Below are 18,112 nucleotides of genomic sequence, written 5' to 3'. Positions count from 1 at the left end.
TGAGCATAATCAATTTAAAAGCTTTTTAATTGAATATTGAGTGACTTTGACCTATATTCGATTCGATATGATCCATAATAAATTATAGGCTTAATTTTTTTGTATAACCGATTAAGTAGCATCCACATATTATACACATTGGTCATAAACCTTTTTATGAAGGTTTTAAAAATAAATGAATTTTAGAAAATAGCTTGTGTGTGTGTATGCATTATCTTGGTAGTTTGAGAGCTAATCACACTTAACATGACATAAGATCCTACAAAATAGATATACAAATAGAGGAAGGATCACTAGAGAACTTTTCTTGTAGTTTGCTTCATTTCTTGGTGAAGTTCTTTAGATTTTGATTATCTTTGCACAAATCACCAAAAACCTTCTTGCTTATTGTTTTGCTTCACTTTTCTTTCTTTTCTTGATAACATTATGATTTTACTTTACTTCTTTTTTTATCATCAAAATCAAGAATACATGTGCAACATATAAACCATGTAATTGTCACAATACCAATAACTTCAAAATGGATTATTTCGAGAAGAGATAAATTATAATGATGTATAAACAACAATTTCTCAGTAGGATATTAATGAGAGTGCATGAGCTCACGTGGTTATAAGTTTGTAAAATAAAAGAATGCATTCATAGACTTCAAGACTTCTTATCACATGTGTCTAAAGAAATAATATTTTGAGACTTTGCAGCTTAAAAAAGGTGATATCATTCTCCTCTGAAATAACAAAGTGTGCAATGTTCAAGGTATGGGTTCAATTGGTCTTAAGTTGTTTGACAATTCTAGTTTATTTGTATAAGATGTGAGGTATTCTCCTAGACTTAAGAAAAACTTATTATTCATTAGCATATTTGATGGATTAGGCTTTTGTACTAGAATTTTGTACGACATGGTGAGAATTTTGCATGATGCATTGGTAATAGCTAAAGGTACTAAAATGTGTTGTTTTATATTAGACAATTTAACTATTTTTGCTCATGTATCATTGGCTAGTCAAATTTCACATGATAAAGCCAAACTATTATGGTTATATGTATTGTGAAGGTAATATCTTCAAAAGGTGTTAGTTTTGATGACGATAACTACCAAAGGATTGAGATAATGATAATCTTCAAAGTATTGATAATGATTGTTAAATGGCTTTGATCACGAAACTTCTTCCAAAGGATCCTAATGATGGCATCTGAGCAATAAAAATATATCTTAAGTCTTATTAGTCAAATGTATCATGATAAGTTGAAAGTGCTCCTTAGTGATAAGTCAAGCAAAAAATCTTGAAGTTGAAATGTGAAAGCCTGAAGTCTTGAAGATGCGAAAGCTCGAAGATGTGAAAGTGTGAAAGCTCATATGATCCTGTGCTTAAGGTTTTTTTCCTAGTTACAACCATTTTAATTGTAAAAGGAACAAGAGTAAATTTCGAGGTATGAATGCAATGCACATATACACACACAAAATATTTTCAATCCCTTTCTCTTTTGATAAAGCTTCTTAAAATCAATCAGGGAAAGCACTTAATTGATTAGAATATTGTTTAATCAATTAGGAAGATAAAATACATTGTCTAATCAATTAATAGGGTAAATCAAAATGTAAAACCTCCTAATCGATTAAGGAAATTAATAATCAATTAAGTGATATAGAATTTCAAATTTTCCTATTTTATCTTGGTTAATCGATTAATACATAGATTTAATCGATTAACTCATTAAAATGGCCCATGGTTTGTTTCCTTTTGGCAAAATACCCTTTTTGGTCCCTTAATTTTTAAAGATGCCAATTTGATCCTTTAATTCTTCAAACAACACCAAGTTAGTCCTTTCTATTTGCTCCGTTAGTCAAAGTCAAAACTAAGGTACAAGTGGCATAAACGTGTCGCTGAGGTGGATATGTTATTATATTAAAAAAGAAACTGAAAGGCTTTTGTTCAGAAATAACATGAAAGAGATATGAAGCCTAAGAGAGAAACTGAAGATGATTCACGAAGGAAGATTCAGTGTCGATTTACGAAAGGAGGAGAGTAGGAAAAATCAAAAGCTTGTTTGAAGGTGAAATCGAAGACACCATTGTTGAAATCGAAAGAAGGACTACACCATCAAAGAAAAACATACCAAAGAATAAAATTTAGTTTAAGTTATAATTGTCTATATGTTGTCTATTGAATTCAGTTTAATTTATAATTTAGTTTAAGTTTGACCCTGTATCCTTATACAATGTGTTTTGAATATGTAATGTGTTTTAAAACTATGCTCTTATGAAAAATATTTTGTGTTTTGAGCCTATGTTATAATGAATAATATTAACGGTATACACCACATATTAGTAATGTGTTTGGGTATAAATTAATTGTGCATTCTTTTCTTTGTTTTGGTATAAACCACAAATTGTTTTGGTATAATGTGTTAACTAATGTAAACCAAACAAATTGTTTCAACTGATAAACCAAATAATTAGTGTCAATTGATATAATGTGTTATAAACCAAAAACTTAGTGTCAACTTGTATAATGTGTTATAAACCACAAATTTGTGTGAATTGGTATAATGTGTTTTGTTATTCAACTGAATTTATAAACCATTCAAACTGATATAAACCATTCAAACTAATACTAACTGATATAAACCATTCAATTTGTAAAAATTAACTGATACACTAATGCCATTCAAATTGAAAACCCCTTATACAAACATTAACGGGTTCAAATGTTACAAGTTGATACAAACAGATGCAACCTAACACAAAATGATTAACTAGTACAATTACATGTTCTTAGAACATCCAAAATACAAACACAAAGAAAATAATACAAAACATAGTCTTCCAATTTTTTTTATAGTTCACCATCTTCTTCATTTGAATTTGAAGTTCCCTAAACTCTTGCTTTTGTTCCTCATTTGTAATCCTAAGATTTTCAACCTCTATTTTTGTTGCATCCGTTTCTTTTGCTAGCTTCTCCAACCTATATTTATGCTTAATCATAAGTTGGTTTTTCTCATATACCACATCCTCATAGATCCAATAGAGAAATACACACCCAGCTTGCGCAGAATCCTGTGTAAATTAAGCAAATGATTTATAACAGTTGACACTGCGAAGGATAGAAATTTCAAAATCTTTCTCACCTTAAAATATGGATAACCCAAAAATTGTTTTCCAAAATTCGTAACAGTTGATGCCCTTTGAAGAACAACCATGTCTCCACAATGAAAAATGAGTTTCCATCGCAAATTGAAGCTTGTGTATACATTAGAATCAAAACTTCTAAAGCTCTTCTATTTTGGTAGGTTTGAACAACACCCATAACTCATGGTTGATGGAACCTTCAATTTCAATGAGCAATTTCAGATGAGAATCAACCAATTCGTAATCCCTAATTCATTTTAAGGTGAAAACGAACCTGAAAAAGACGAAGCTCAGGGTTGAAACGAAGAAGATGAGCGTTAAATGCCACCTCAACTGCCACGAGTACAAAAATAAACGTTGTTTGAGCAATAGACAGAAAGGTCTTATGTTGCGCTGTTTGAAGAATTAAAGGATCAAATTAGCCTCTTTAAAAATTAAGGGACAAAAATGGACCCAAAGGACGAAAAAGAGTATTTTTCCTTTCATTTTTTTAGCCAAAAGTGTTTCCTATATAAAGTAGGATTCTCCTCATTTCAAAATACACTAGTTTTATAAATAGGAACTTTCTTCTATCTTTCTTTATCTCACTTATATAAATTTATTTTTCACTTGAGTTACCATAGTGCCAAAAGAGTATAGAGTTACTTCTGGGAGTTATGTTATAATAGTGTTGTGTTGAAAGTATTTATTCAATAGCAAAGTTCTCTTGTGATCAATTTGTATTGAATTTGAAGGTTGCAAGCTAAAACTAAAAAAAAATCTCGGGTAAAGGTAATTGAGTTGAGTTTGTGTAAAAGCTCTAGTTGTTGTGGTAAGGTTTTTGGGTTGATCCTGTGTAAAAGCTCAAGTTGTTGTGAATGATTTTTTGGATTGATCTTCTAAAAATCTCAAGATTGTTTCAATGGAAATCTCAAGGGAAAGCTCTCGGAGACTGAAGTAGGTCAAATGGTTTAAGTCGAACTAGGATAATCCTCTAGTGTGATCCTCTTATCCTTTATCTATTTTTATATATATTATTTATATTATCCATTGCTTATTTCTCTTTTCTATTATTCCACTGCTCCATTTTTGTCTTCTAGCATAAAACTTTTTAAATCAAAGTTTTTATACAACGATTTTTTGGAAATTCGAATCACACTTAACCCTCTTCCTTGTGTTTGGAGTCACTCGGTTAACAACTATGGCATTCAATATTACAACATGTTAGTGATATGGGTTTAAATGAACTAGATAAATAAGGTTTATCAGGTAGAGATAAATTGTATAAACTATAATTTAGTGAAAATTTCATACTAGTGAAATAACATATATTTAGATTTGAGAGTGATATGCATCATTCTAAAAAAAAACCTTGAGTATGTGCACTCTAATATTTAGGAGTCTTCTATAGTAACTATTAATTGGGATAGCTCCAACTTTATTACTGTATTTGATGATTTCTATGGAAGAGTATGATGATTTCTATGGAAGAGTATGAGTTCATATTTTGAAAAATAAAAGTGACACATTTAAAAAGTTCAAGGAATGACACATTCTTATAGGAAATCAAATAGGAGCTAAACTGAAAGCTTTAACAACTGATAATTATATAAAGTTTTTTTAAGAAAATTAAATGAGTTTTACAATAATTAAGGTATTCAACAAAATATGACAGTTGCATGACGACGTCCAAAAAATGAGATATGTGAACGCATATATATGACTATTTTGGAGCGTGTTAGATATGTGCATTTGTGAGCAAGGTTGACCAAGAGTTTATGAGGGGTAGAAGTTCTTCTTACTACAACTTACTTGTATAACAAATAATATTTAACATGAATACACTTCAAAATACCTATGAAAGTTTGGAGTGAGAAACTAGAAAACTATTGAACATTGAATTTTTTTTTAGCATTGAAAAAAGTGGTAGGGCGGTTTAAATTGCATTAAGCTAACTAATTTAGACTCATTTGGATCATCGCACAAGGCTTAAGGTAATAGAAACTCCTCAATGTTAAAAACAAAAGGGAAATAGACATTACTTCATATGGTAATGGGGTGTGGAGCATCATGTATATATATGTCATAGTTTATAGTAAGCTGAATTTAGCATATGTGACAAGCATAATGAGTAATTTTATGATAAATTTGGGTCGAGTGTATTGGTAAGATTTGATGTCGGTTTTAAAATACTTTAGTGAGTCACTGAGATGCGGTTTGAAGTACAAAAGAACAGTTTAAGAGAAAGATATTTGAAGGTTTTTACATATGCAAGTTATGCAAGAAACATGGACACTAGAAAGTCCATATTAGAATTTACGTTTACATTGCTTGGAATGACTACTACTTGAAAGGAAACTTAACAACATGTTATGGAATTATCTACTACTCAAATATAATACCTTTATTATGTTGAAAGGGTGAAGTATACTATATGGTTAAATAATATGATTTGGAAGTTATGAATTACTATAGGATGTGTGAAAGTACACCATGATAGCTAAAGTTTAATTTGTTTGGCAAATCACTAAGTGTATCATAAGAAGACAAAGAGCATCAACATTCGTTTATATTTTATTAGAGATGTGATAGAATCTAAGAAAGTTATGGTTGAAAAAGTTGTATCGAAGGACAACTCGACAAACGTGTTCTCCAAGTCATTATCTAAATTAAAATTTAGATTTAAATAGTCTATTGGTCCTTATAAGTTAGGGAGTTTTTGAATTTGGTCCATGTATCTTTTTTTTTGTCTGAGTCCCAATATCTCACTTTTGTGTTGACGTTAGTCTTTGGAGTTAGAATTATATTTAAAAAAAGTTGACTGGACTAACGGTGCACACATGGAAATGCCGAGTTGATTAACATCGTTGAGGTGGCAGAAGTTTTTTTCTTTTTCCAATTTTTTAATACCAAATATTTCCACGTCATCTTTTTTTATTATTGTTTTTTTAGTTTGATGTTAAATCCTAAAATACAAAGTTTAAAAAATGGTACCAAATGGAGTTAAGGTATACAAATGTGGAATATAGAACTAGGAGGACTAAAACTCTTAATAAAAAAAGCATTATTTTTATGAGACCCATATGGATATGGGGTGCAAAGACCTATATAATATATAATTAGAAACATGGTTGAAGACAACTCTGCTAGAGAATGAGTCCACCTTTAGTGAAATAATGGATGGAGAGGATGATAGTCATGTAGGAGAAGAGCGATCCAAATTGCAGCGTAATTTAAAAAATTTCTCCTTTAGTGATCCTTACGAATGAGCATGATCAGTGGTATGTTGGAGAATAGCCATCCAAGGCGCAGCGGAATTTAAAAATTTCTCCATTTAGTGATCCTTACGAATGGGCATGATCAGTGATAGAATCGTTACCTTTTGTGGCGATTCAAACCTTTGGTGCAGATCTCTGATAATGATCAAAGCCTTTGATACAGATCCACGGGGCGATCACGAACGTTGAACGATGACAACGTCTCTACTCAGTCCACACGAACGGATTCCTTCAATCGCAGTGCTAGCTGTTATGAATGAAGGCTTTGAGTGAGAGAGAGATACGAAATTCCAACTCTTCAGTTGTGTTGTATTCCCATACAAAGCTTCTGCACAAGAGCTCTATTTATAGAACCACTTGTGTGGGCTTCAAGCCAAAAAGCCCACTTAACTGCATTTTGGCCTATATCTCATAATATGCCAAAATCACTTAAGTATTTGGTACCTTACCATATTTCGTATTCTGCTTAAGTACACCGTACCTTACGATGTTCCTTAATTATTCTATCTCTCATCAATCCGTCCTTTGTGTGTGACCCTATAGGTTTTCGCAGCGTTGGCAATTATATTAAATCACGCATTTAACATAATAAACAGTGAGCGGTATCTAGCAACACATCACTGCTACCCAAGTCACGAAAATGTCATGTGATCTGACAAAACCTCCTGTGATAATAATTATGTGTATAATTACCCCTTTGCCCTTATGTCTATATTGAACACAAGGTATAGACCGTGTCACCCTTGTCCAGTTCAATATTGGGCCCATAGACATTTATCCTGTTACGCAGGATTGGCAAATTCCATCTAGGACACTCATGTCCCTCAGCATGCTTCGTGGAGTACTCATCAACTGTCTTTATGGTCATCCAGTTACGGATAACGTTGGATCAGTAATAAAGCACTCAACTCTACATCTAGGATCCATAGTGGTTTCAGGTCGAAGAGTGGTATACACTATTATCACCATGAGAATAACTTATGACACTTTGCATAACTTTCTATATAGTATTCTCATAGCGGGTCAATCCGGTATAAATATTACTCCTAATATTCATACCTATGTTTAAGACTTGATAACTCTTTATCCATGATCCATGAGATGTGATCATCAGTCTACAAACATAATAGTCTTAATGCTTTAATGTTATCCCACTTCATATTAAAGCTCGACTACGGATACTTTAAGAATAGTGCCCTTATGTTTAATGTGTTCTCATGATTAAGTCACACTTAATACATTAAACGGACTATCTATTCCAGGGACTTTATTAATCAACCATAATAAAGAAAATGCCTTTTATTATTAATAAATAATTCGATACAAGTACCAAAAGTATTGGCCTCTAGGGCTTACACCAACAATCTCCCACTAGCACTAGAGCCAATCAGACATACCCCGTATGCCCATTGATCTAGTATGGCCATCATGCTTCTGCTGCGCAAGAGGCTTTGTCAGTGGGTCAGCTATATTGTCTAGTGTAGGTACTTTACATATTTTCGCATAACGCCTAAGTATGTGTTTGGATCGTTGGTGAGATCTAGGCTCCTTAGCTTGTGCGATAACACCATTGTTATCATAATAGAGACCAATGGGATCCACAATGCTAGGGACTATGACAAGTTTATTGATCCAAACAGCTTCCTTTGCTGCACTTAAGGCAGCAATATACTCAGCCTCAGTTGTAGAATCAGCAACTACATCTTGCGTTGAACTTTTCAAGCTCACAGTGCCACCATTTAAGCAAAACACATAACCAGATTGAAATCATTCATATTAAAGCGTCTCAGCACTTTGTCTATGTACTCTGAATTAGGCCAAGCATTTCATGATCTATCTCTATAGATTCTGATAGGCTGCTTCACCCAGGTCCTTCATAGAAAAGTATTTCCCCAACCAAGCCTTTACTTGTTGCAGGGTAGGGATATCGATTCCAATGAGTAATATGTCATCTACATATAATACCAGGAATACGATCATGCTCCCACTAACCTTCTTGTAGACACAAGGCTCATCTTCGTTCTTGATGAATCCATACAGCTTTACTGTTTCATCAAGGCGAAGATTCCATGAGTAGGTCACAGGCTCATCTTGATCCATGAGTAATACATCACCTTGATCAGATATCCATATATCTCAGGTAGGTGACGTATCCTGCCTGACCTACGCTGGTCTTGTTCTATTTGAGCAGGTTGCTCTTACACAACTAATTGTGTTTCCTGCTCTAATTCCTCCATAGGTGTATCGATACTTTGTGATTCTTGAATTTCTTCAAGTTCTACTTTCCTCCCACTGATTCCTTTGGAAATAAAATCCCTTTCTAGGAAAACTCAAGTTCGAGCGACAAACACTTTGCCCTCAGAAGGATTGTAGAAATAATATCCTCTTGTTTCTTTAGGATACCCCACAAATAAGCATTTGTTAGATTTGGGCTCAAGCTTATTTGAAATTTGTCGTTTCACATAAACTTCGCAACCCCAAATCTTCATGTAAGACATATGTGGTCTCTTACCACTCCATATCTCATATGGTGTCTTTTCAACCTTTTGGATGGAACACGGTTAAGTGTGTAAGCTGATGTCAATGGTGTATGTCCTCAAAAGGAGTTTGGAAGATTGGTGTGACTCATCATGGATCGGACCATGTCCAACAGGGTTCGATTTCTTCTCTCAGGTACACCCTTCCATTGGGATGTTCCAGGAGGAGTAAGTTGGGATAGGATCCCACACTCTTTCAGATGGTCATCAAACTCTAGGATTAAATACTCACCACTTCGATTTGATCGAAGAGTTTTAATATTATTACCTAGTTGGTTTTAACTCGTTAGGTTTCACCCTTTTGTATTAATGTAATTAATAGGCATTTCAAGATCAAGGACATACAGTCCATTGTTCATTTGTGCAGTAGCATAGAATATATCATTCAAATAAATTGAGCAACAATTGTTCTTTATTATAAATGAAAAACCAAACTTGTCCAAACAAGCAATGGAAATAATATTCCTGTTAATTGCAGGTACATAATAACAGTTCTCTAACTGAATTATTAAACCACTAGGTAAAGTCAATACAAAAGTTCCTACGGCTAAAGCAGCAACCTTTGCTCCATAGCCAACTCGTAGGTCGACTTCACCTTTTGCCAAATCTCTACTCCTTTTTAGTTCCTGCACATTTGTACAAATGTGAGAAATGCATCCAGTATCTAATACCCATGATGCAGAAGTAGATAAATTAATAACAAAAATACCTGAAGTTGAAGTCTCTACTCCATTCTTCTTATCTTCCAGGTACTTTGGGCAGTTCCTCTTCCAGTGTCCGGTCTTACCGCAATGGAAGCAGGTGCCTTCTTTTGCTATGCCTCCACTAGGCTTCAAAGCAGCAGTGGGTCCGGGATTGGCAACTTCCTTGCCCTTCCCCTTATCACTCTGCTTAGTGGGCCTTTTATTCTGTCTCTTTCCATTTCCGATCATCAGAATGGACTTCCCTTTTGACTTCAGATTCTGCTCGGCAGTTCTTAACATGGCGAGCAGTTCAGGAAGAGATTTGTCCATATCAATCATATTGAAATTTAGGATAAATTGACTGAAACTATCTGGCAACGATTGCAAGATCAAATCAGTTGCAAGTTCCTTTTCGAGGGGAAAACCCAATCTCTCAAGGTTTTCCACATACCCAATCATCTTGAGTACATGGGGACCTACAGGGGCTCCCTCAGCTAACTTGCTTTGAAAAAGGGATTTTGAAACTTCAAACCTCTCATGCCTGGCTTTCTCTTGATAGAGCAACTTCAGGTGTTCGATCATATCGAACGCTGACATGTTCTCATGTTGCTTTTGCAATTCTGAGTTCATGGTAGCCAGCATGAGACAAGCAGTTTCATTGGCATCATCGACATGTTTCTTATAAGCATCTCTTTCTGCCTTAGGTGCAGAACTAGGAGGTTCCTCTTCAGGAACAGGTGTCTCCAAGACATACAACTTTTTATCATGTTTGAGGACAATCCTCAGGTTTTGGTGCCAATCCAGAAAATTTGTCCCAGACAATTTTTCCTTATCAAGGATTGATTGCAGGACGTTGTTAGAGGTGTTTGCTGTCACGGTAATCTACATAAGGATTAATGAAAATATAAGTATCATTGACATATTCAATTAGGCCTTTAATTAAACATGCTCCCACTATTTTACTCAAAACAAATGACCCTCATCATCTGATTCGGAAAATCCCGTTGGAAGATTTTCTAGTGGGTCGAGATCCATATTTCACTTCGTTCTAAGTCCGCGTAGGCGGATTACACAAAACTAGGTTATTTTAGGTAGGAACTCCTTCCAATTGTATCTCATATAACTCTCGAAAATTTCAGTTGGGTGAATAACTCCTTATTCTAATCCATCATATGGATTATTCCCAACTCTTGCTTCTAAACATATATATAATCTTATTATAATTTGTTTAGTTAAGTTTGACCCATTATTTTAACAGTTGGATATTACAATTATCCCATCGCACCTTACTAATATATAGATCATGCACCTCGCGTAGGCGAAACCTACATTATCCATTACTAGTCTTGATGAGTGTTAAAACTTGGAAAGCATAAACTTAATATTTAATTTTGAGGGAATTGCAATTTTCTGATCTCACCGGCTTGTTTATCATATAAACCGTCTCTCACATGCATCAACATACATTCACATGCATCAACATACATACAAACAAAATGAAACAGTTATGGCCCCTAGCGCAATTGTTCTCCCAAGCCAATGAGAGAACCTAAGCTAACCTACAACGATCTAAGCTTCTCCAAGCAAGATCTTCAAGGTTGTCCTCCTTTGGCACTGACTTCTTTGCTTTCTTCATATCATTACATTACATGAAAGAAACTCGTTTTACATACGAGGGAGTGAGATGAGAAAAGAAGTTACATTTGGGAGATTAAGAGAGAGGCACGACATGCAGGTCGTATTTTAAAAACCCAAACAAACAAAGGAAAACTAGGGCCATAACCGATCACCACAAGACAATAATAAACACTTTATTATTATTATAATTAATTCCTTTAATTAATTAAAATCAAATTAAATTTCGACGACCGATCATCACATTTTAATGAACAATTCATTTAAAATCGATGTCGCTTTTCGTATCAACACTTGACACTTTTAAAGCACTGAGTTAGCCGAATGGGTGAAAATTTCCTTGCGTTAACCGGTTAACCATATGCGTTAACCGGTTAACACTGTTTTGAAATCTGAAAAAAAATTGTTTTCTGCCTTGCGTTAACCGGTTAACCAAATGTGTTAACCGGTTAACACTGTTTGAAAATATCTTGGAAAACTGTTTTCCGCCTTGCGTTAACCGGTTAACCATATGCGTTAACCGGTTAACACTGTTAAAAAATCTCAAAATTTTTATTTCGCATTCCGTTAACCGGTTAACCATACGCGTTAACCGGTTAACACTGTTCCAAAAAGTGTTTAGGAAGCACAACTCTTGTGCGTTCAAACCCCAATCGCATAACTCTCTGACAACATAACCCTTGTGCCGTCACTAACCCTAATGCACCAATTTCAGACCGTCAAACACGTCTCGATTGTTAATTCAGTATGATTGATCAACACGTCATTGCTTCACCATACTAATGTCGGATCAAGAAGCAAACGACCATTGATCGCTCAAAGGAAAACAATCATCGAGGTTTTGAATGAACGAAACAAGAACACTATATCATATATAATGTATTTTGCATCAGGGTTACATATATCACATATATGTAACTTGATCGATCTCAATTTAACCTTTGATTCATTCTGTTTTAATCATATTATTACATAACAAAAACAGATATCAGATTCATGGTTTCGTAAGTGGCTCTAATACCACTGTTGGAGAATAGCCATCCAAGGCGCAGCGGAATTTAAAAATTTCTCCATTTAGTGATCCTTACGAATGGGCATGATCAGTGATAGAATCGTTACCTCTTGTGGCGATTCAAACCTTTGGTGCAGATCTCTGATAATGATCAAAGCCTTTGATACAGATCCACGGGGCGATCACGAACGTTGAACGATGACAACGTCTCTACTCAGTCCACACGAACGGATTCCTTCAATCGCAGTGCTAGCTGTTATGAATGAAGGCTTTGAGTGAGAGAGAGATACGAAATTCCAACTCTTCAGTTGTGTTGTATTCCCATACAAAGCTTCTGCACAAGAGCTCTATTTGTAGAACCACTTGTGTGGGCTTCAAGCCAAAAAGCCCACTTAACTGCATTTTGGCCTATATCTCATAATATGCCAAAATCACTTAAGTATTTGGTACCTTACCATATTTCGTATTCTGCTTAAGTACACCGTACCTTACGATGTTCCTTAATTATTCTATCTCTCATCAATCCGTCCTTTGTGTGTGACCCTATAGGTTTTCGCAGCGTTGGCAATTATATTAAATCACGCATTTAACATAATAAACAGTGAGCGGTATCTAGCAACACATCACTGCTACCCAAGTCACGAAAATGTCATGTGATCTGACAAAACCTTCTGTGATAATAATTATGTGTATAATTACCCCTTTGCCCTTATGTCTATATTGAACACAAGGTATAGACCGTGTCACCCTTGTCCAGTTCAATATTGGGCCCATAGACATTTATCCTGTTACGCAGGATTGGCAAATTCCATCTAGGACACTCATGTCCCTCAGCATGCTTCGTGGAGTACTCATCAACTGTCTTTATGGTCATCCAGTTACGGATAACGTTGGATCAGTAATAAAGCACTCAACTCTACATCTAGGATCCATAGTGGTTTCAGGTCGAAGAGTGGTATACACTATTATCACCATGAGAATAACTTATGACACTTTGCATAACTTTCTATATAGTATTCTCATAGCGGGTCAATCCGGTATAAATATTACTCCTAATATTCATACCTATGTTTAAGACTTGATAACTCTTTATCCATGATCCATGAGATGTGATCATCAGTCTACAAACATAATAGTCTTAATGCTTTAATGTTATCCCACTTCATATTAAAGCTCGACTACGGATACTTTAAGAATAGTGCCCTTATGTTTAATGTGTTCTCATGATTAAGTCACACTTAATACATTAAACGGACTATCTATTCCAGGGACTTTATTAATCAACCATAATAAAGAAAATGCCTTTTATTATTAATAAATAATTCGATACAAGTACCAAAAGTATTGGCCTCTAGGGCTTACACCAACAGAATCGTTACCTCTTGTGGCAATTGAAACCTTTGATGCAGATTTACGGAGCAATCACGAACGTTGAATGGTGACAACGCCTCTACTCAGTCCACATGAACGAATTCCTTCAATCTCAGTGCTAGTTGCTACGAATGAAGGCTTTGAGTGAGAGAGAGAGAGAGAGAGAGAGAGAGAGAGAGAGAGAGAAACGAAATTAAAACTGCACAAATGCTTTTGCACAAGGGTTCTATTTATAGAACCACTTGTGTGGGCTGCAAGCTAAAAAACCCACTTAAGTGTATGTGGCCCATATCTTATAATATTCCAAAATCACTTAAGCGCGTGATACCTTATCATATTTCGTATTCTACTTAAGTATGTTGTACCTTACGATGTTCTACAATTCACTTAAGTGAACCGTATCTTACGGTGTTCTTTAGTTACTCTATCTCTCATCAATCTGTCCTTTTGTGTGTGACCCTGTAGGTTTTTGCGGCATTGGCAATTATATTAAATCACATATTTAATATAATAAATAGTGAGCGGTATCTAGCAACATATCACTGCTACCCAAGACATGAAAATATCATGTGATCTGACAAATCCTTTTGTGATAATACTTATGTGTACAATTACCCTTTTGCCCTTATGTCTATATTGAACACAAGGCGTAGACTGTGTCATCCTTGTCCAGTTCAATATTGGGCTCGTAGACATTTATCCAATTACGCAGGATGGGCAAATTCCATCTAGGTCACTCATGTCCCTTAGCATGCTTCGTGGAGTACCCATCAACTGTCTTTATGGTCATCCAGTTACGGACAATGTTTGATCAGCGATAAGGCACTCGACTCATGTTGCGATCTAAAGTCATCCTTATCTATCTGGAAGCTAACATCGGTGTATCCAATTACAGCAAGCTATTCCTAACCTCCATATATCAAGAATGAGTCTGTATTCCTTCTCAAATACTTAAGGATATTCTTGACAGCTACCCAATGAGCATCACCGGGATCAGATTGGTACCTACTCGTTGCATTTAAAGCATACGAGACATCTGGTTGAGTACATAACATGGCATACATGATAGATCCTATTGCAGATGCATATGGAATCTTATTTATACGATCCCTTTCTTCCTTAGTTGAAGGGGATTGTGTTTTTGATAGACACAGACGATGTTGCATATGTATGAATCCTTTCTTGGAATCATGCATATTAAAGCGTCTCAGCACTTTGTCTATGTATGTACTTTGACTTAGGCCAAGCAGTTTTTATGATCTATCTCTATAGATCCTGATTCCTAATATATAGGCTGCTTCACCCAGGTTCTTCATAGAAAAGCATTTCCCCAACCAAGACTTTACTTGTTGTAGGGAAGGGACATCGTTTCCAATGAGTAATATGTCATCTACATATAATACCAGGAAGACGATCATGCTCCCACTAACCTACTTGTAGACACAAGGCTCATCTTCATCCTTGATGAATTCATATTATTTTACTGTTTCATCAAAACAAAGATTCCAATTTCTGGAAGCTTGCTTCAATCCATAGATTGATCTTTGTAACTTACATATCTTTTGGGCTTCTTCTGGTATGTCAAATCCTTCAAGTTGTGTCATGTAGACATCCTCAAGAAGATTCCCATTAAGGAAAGCAGTTTTGACATCCATCTTCCATATTTCATAATCATGATATGCAGCGATAGCAAGTAAAATATGAACATATTTAAGCATTGCAACTGGTGAAAAGGTTTCATCATAGTCAAACCTATGAATTTGTTTATATCCTTTTGCAACCAGTCTTTCCTTATAGGTATGTACCTTACCATCCATGTCAATCTTCTTTTTGAAGACCCACTTGTATCCTATAGGGTTAACTCCTACATGAGGCTCTACCAAGGTCCAAACTTGGTTCGTGTACATGTAATCCATTTCAGATTTCATGGCTTCTAGCCACTTCTCAGACTCTGGACCAGTTATGGCCTCTTGGTAGGTCACAGGCTCATCTTGATCTATGAGTAATACATCACCTTGATCAGTTATGAGATATCCATATCTCTCAGGTAGGTGACGTATCCTGCTTGACCTACGTTGGTCTTGTTCTACTTGAGCAGGTTGCTCTTCCATAACTACTTATGTTTCCTGCTCTAATTCCTCCATAGGTGTATCAATGCTTTGTGATTCTTTAATTTCTTTAAGCTCTACTTTCCTCCCACTGATTCCTTTGGAAATAAAATCCTTTTCTAGAAAAACTCTAGTTCGAGCGACAAACATTTTTCCCTCAGAAGGATTGTAGAAGTAATACCCTATTGTTTCTTTAGGATACCCCATAAGTAAGCATTTGTCATATTTGGGCTCAAGCTTAGTTGAAATTTGTCGTTTCACATAAACTTCACAACCCCAAATCTTCATGTAAGACATATGTGGTTTCTTACCACTCCATATCTCATATGGTGTCTTCTCAACCTTTTTAGATGGAACACGGTTAAGTGTGTAAGCTGCTGTCAATAGTGCATGTCCCCAAAAGGAGTTTGGAAGATCGGCGTGACTCATCATGGATCGGACCATGTCTAACAAGGTTTGATTTCTTCTTTCAGATACAATGTTCCATTGAGGTGTTCCAGGAGGAGTAAGTTGGGATAGGATCCCACACTCTTTCAGATGGTCATCAAACTCTAGGCTTAAATACTCACCACCTCGATCTGATCGAAGAGTTTTAATATTCTTACCTATTTGGTTTTGTACTTCATTCTTGAATTCCTTGAACTTTTCAAAGGACTCTGATTTGTGTTTCATTAAATACACATAACCATATCTACTGAAATCATCAGTAAATGTGATGAAGTACTGAAAACCTCCTCTGGCTGGTATGTTCAATGGTCTACATACATTAGTATGTATGAGGTCCAAAAGATCATTAGCTCTTTCACCTTTTCCTGTGAATGGAGACTTTGTCATCTTTCCAATTAAACAAGATCTACATATCTCATATGATTCAGAATCAAAAGAGTCCAAGAGTCCATCTTTATGGAGTTTGGAAATGCGTTTCTCATTTATGTGGTGTAATCGACAATGCCAAAGGTAAGTTGGATTTAACTCATTAGGTTTCATCCTTTTAGTATTAATGTTATAAATTGGCATTTCAAGATCAAGGACATATAATCCATTGTTCATTTGTGCAGTAACATAGAATATATCATTCAAATAAATGGAGCAACAATTTTTCTTTATTATAAATGAAAAACCAAACTTGTCTAAACAAGAAACGAAAATGATATTCCTGCTAATTGCGGGTACATAATAACAGTTCTATAACTGAATTATTAAACCACTAGGTAAAGTCAATACATAAGTTTCTACGGCTAAAGCAACAACCTTGGCTCCATTGCCAACTCGTAGGTCAACTTCACCTTTTGCCAAATCTTTACTCCTTTTTAGCCCCTGTACATTGGTACAAATGTGAGAACCGCATCCAATATCTAATACCCATGATGCAAAAGTAGATAAATTAATTTCAATAACAAAAATACCTGAAGTTGAAGTCTCTACTCCATTCTTCTTATCTTCCAGGTACTTTGGGCAGTTTCTCTTCTAGTGTCCGGTCTTACCGCAACGGAAGCAGGTGCCTTCCTTTGCTATGCCTCCACTAGGATTCAAAGCAGCAACAGTGGGTTTGGGTCTGAAAACTTCCTTGCCTTTCCCTTTATCACCCTGCATGGTGGGTCTTTTGTTTTGTCTCTTTCCGTTTCCAATCATCATAATTGACTTCCCTTTTGACTTCAGATTATGGTCAACAGTTCTTAACATGGCTAGCATTTCAGGAAGATATTTGTCCATATCATTAATATTGAAATTAAGGACAAATTGACTGAATCTATCTGAAAATGATTCCAAGATCAAATCAGTAACAAGTTCCTTTCCGAGGGAAAAACCCAACCTCTCAAGGTTCTCCACATACCCAATCATCTTGAGCACATGGGGACCTACAGGGGTTCCCTCAGCTAACTTTCCTTGAAAAAGGGCTTTTGAAACTTCAAACCTTTCATGCCTTGCTTTCTCTTGATAGAGCATCTTCAGGTGTTCGATCATATCGGACGCTGCCATGTTCTCATGTTGCTTTTGCAACTCTGAGTTCATGGTACCTAGCATGAGGCAAGCGGTTTCATTGGCATCATCGACATGCTTCTTATAAGCATCTTTTTCTGCCTTAGGTGCAGAACTATGAAGTTCCTCTTCAGGAACAAGTTTCTCCAAGACATACAACTTTCTATCATGTTTGAGGACAATCCTCAAATTTCGGTGCCAATCCAGAAAATTTGTCCCAGACAATTTTTCCTTATCAAGGATTGATCGTAAAATATTGTTAGAGGTGTTTGTTGTCATGGTAATCTACATGAAAATAATGAAAATATAAGTATCAATAACATATTTAATTAGGCCTTTAATTAAATATGCTCCCACTATTTTACTCAAAACAAATGACCCTCACCATTTGATTCAGAA

This window comes from Lathyrus oleraceus, chromosome 2, assembly GCF_024323335.1.
Source record: "Lathyrus oleraceus cultivar Zhongwan6 chromosome 2, CAAS_Psat_ZW6_1.0, whole genome shotgun sequence".
Classification (NCBI taxonomy): domain Eukaryota; kingdom Viridiplantae; phylum Streptophyta; class Magnoliopsida; order Fabales; family Fabaceae; genus Lathyrus; species Lathyrus oleraceus.
This window is presented reverse-complemented; position numbering follows the sequence as displayed.